This window comes from Pteropus vampyrus, unplaced genomic scaffold (genome assembly GCF_000151845.1).
Source record: "Pteropus vampyrus isolate Shadow unplaced genomic scaffold, Pvam_2.0 Scaffold783, whole genome shotgun sequence".
NCBI lineage: Eukaryota > Metazoa > Chordata > Mammalia > Chiroptera > Pteropodidae > Pteropus > Pteropus vampyrus.
Window position 1 is genome coordinate 55,735 of NW_011889564.1, and position 2,965 is coordinate 58,699.

The window sequence follows — 2,965 nt, forward strand, 5'->3', positions numbered from 1 at the left end:
GGAGGGGAGGAAAGAGAAGACAGAGAAGGCGGTGGTATAAGGGTTTGCTCCTCCAGCTAATGCAAAGCTATACTAACCAATACAGAAGGTTACTGACTTAAGGGTCTTTCTATCTGAAAGACCAATAAAACGAACCAGGCCAGGAACAGACCCATACATATCTGGAGCTTAATACGTGGGAGTGAGCATTGCAAATCCATAGGGAAAGAAGACCCTGATTCAGTGGGTGGTGCTGATTCTCTACGTCAAACCGTGCGAGGAACTAACGTCCGGGAGGATCGTGTCCGTAGCTGAGTCCTCCAGTTTCTAAAAGGAAGTATGAGAGAATGTCATTAAGACTTCTGGGAACGGCTGGGCTTCTTAAGATACAAAAAGTGGAAACAGTAACAGAGAATTTGATACGTGTGATTAAATTAACATTTTGAAACTTCTGTTTCGGCCATAACTATACGAAACAAAAGGACAACCCACCACAGAGAGAGAAGGTTTGCAAAATAAACAACGGAGCAAAAGATTAGTACCCAGAGTATTTGAAGAATTCCTACAGATCGCTAAGAAAAACAAATCTGGCACTGAAATGGGCAAAAGCAGTTCCCCAAAGAGGAAACACGGATGGCTAATAACCACGTGGAAAATGTCCCGCATCACGGCAGTGACGCGGCTGCGAATTCGAACGAGGTAAACGTGGAAACTTTCTACCCACCAGACTGGGGGGAAAGCACTTTTAGATAAATGAGTCTCTCGCTAGTAATCAGGAAGATGAAAATTAAAACAACAATGGGACAGCACTTTTACATCCCCCAGATTGCCAAAGTGTTTAAGTCTAACGACAAGAGGCTCTCTTCCAGGAACGGTGACGAGACCACGCATCCCACAGACAGCAGCGATGAAGTCTGGACGAAAGGTACAGCGCCTGCTGTTGAAGGTACTGAATGGCGACCGAACGCAGGCAGAAACTGCAACTGACCCTTGAAACTGACCCTTGAAAGATAAGGACCGTGCAAAGTGAGATTCGCGCACTCACAGATTTTCGCCTGACGAACGCCTGAATCCAGGTTTTATCTATTTAAAGCTGCAGTTTTACTGGCTCGAGGTATCAGAAGACAGAGTTCAGGGCTGGGGGAAAAAGGTGTCTAAAGGGTTAGAAGAGAAAACCTAAAAAGGACAGAGCTGGGGAGGAGGTGAACCCCAAATCCACTCCGATCCACTTAGAGTCTCAGCTGACCAGCAAACTACGCACGGGAGGGGCTGCATGGCCTGAAAAGCCACCATTGGAAGTTGCGAGAACTTATTGGAGATTTCAGCTGCTGCCCGCCAAAGAGACAGACCGCGGAGTTTGATTCTATTTAATTTAACTGCCTCCTAAAACAAAAGTCCAGCATAACTGAACCCAGAGTCTCTACAAAGCATCAACCAGATGTCTAGCGTACAATAAAAAAGTGACTAGACATACAAAGAAACAGGAAAAGAAACATACAAACACAGTCAGGAGAGAAAAAAAAGGTCCATAGAAACTGAGCTCTAGGTGATCCAGGTGCTGAAATTGCCATACTAAGGACTGTCAGGGAACTACTAGAAATATACTTGAGACTAAAGGAAAATGTGGTTGTAATGAATGAACAGATGTGGACTCTCAGCAGATAAATGGAAACTCTTTTTTAAAAATGAAAATTGTAGAATTGAAAAGCACAATATCTGAAATGAAAAATTCATATTAGAGACAAAAAACATAGCGTATCGGAGACAGCAGGCCCCTCCGCCTGCACCTGCCGTGACTCCCAGGATCTGTGAACTACTGCACACGTCAGGGACAGAGCTGTTTCGTCAGGAGTTAGTAACCAAGAGGAAAAGGTCAAAGTCGATTTTACTTTGGCCACCAGGACTAACAGGGTGAGCCTGCTGCTGGCTGCTCCGCGGGTTGGTCGATCTCAGGATGCGAGATGCTTGGCTCCAGACTAGGATGAGTGCTCAGCCCCACGATGGTGGCAGGACTTGCTTCCATGCGGAAGACGGTGCTTTGCCCTCTCCTGTTTCATTGCAAAGGATCATTATTGTCGTGACGATTACGTTAGGTCACAAGAAAAAGCTCTCTGAGAATTCCTAAGGACTGAGTTCAGTGCCCGGGGTGGAGAGTCGCCGGGGCTCGGAGAACGTCCCTCACCTGTCATATGAGGGGACACCCATGACCTGGAGCTGCCAGCGCTGAGTTGTCTGGGATTCTGTCAATGGCGCTGACTTGCCCGCAGCCCCGCTGGGCATGGAGTGGCTCAGCGCTCTGCCAGAAAGCCCTGGTTTGTTCCCGTTGTTCAGACGTAGAGTGTACCAGTGCTGGAGGTGACGCTCTGACCCACGCGCCCTCCCGGCCCTGGTCCAGGCACTGGACACACGTCGGCCCGCTTAGTCCTTGCAGCCCTGCTAGTGTAGACCGTGTCGCCCATGATAAAAGCAGAAGAGAAGCCGAGGCACCGCGGGACATTTAGTCACAGCCGAGCCCTCGCTCTGCCAGCGGCGCTGGGCACAGCACCCCATTTCCTGGACCTGATGGTGGAGATATCTGTGTCAGAGAGGGGAGCGTTGAGTCCCGGGGTAGCCCAAAGAAGGCAAGAGACACGGGTGCCACCCTGACAGCTGGCCCTCCCAAGGTCACGGGGTCAGACCTGAGCTATGACCTGACACTGATCCCAGGACAGGAAACTTAATCCCGAAATGTGGGAGGGAGAAGGGGCATCGTAACTCAGGCTGAGCCAGAGCCGGAGCCTGAGCCCGAGCCCGACTGTGACCCCACGCTGGGAGGCGTCCAGGAGAGCTGCCCACCACCCCCATCGCCCTGCCTGTTCCCAGCCCTGCTGGCGCCATGTCCTGGGCTCCTGGGAGATGCCCGGAGCACAAATGCTTCAGAGAGTCCAAAGCATCGGACGGTGGGGGCTACAGGTGGCTCCGGGGTGGGACCCGGCCCAACGGGCAG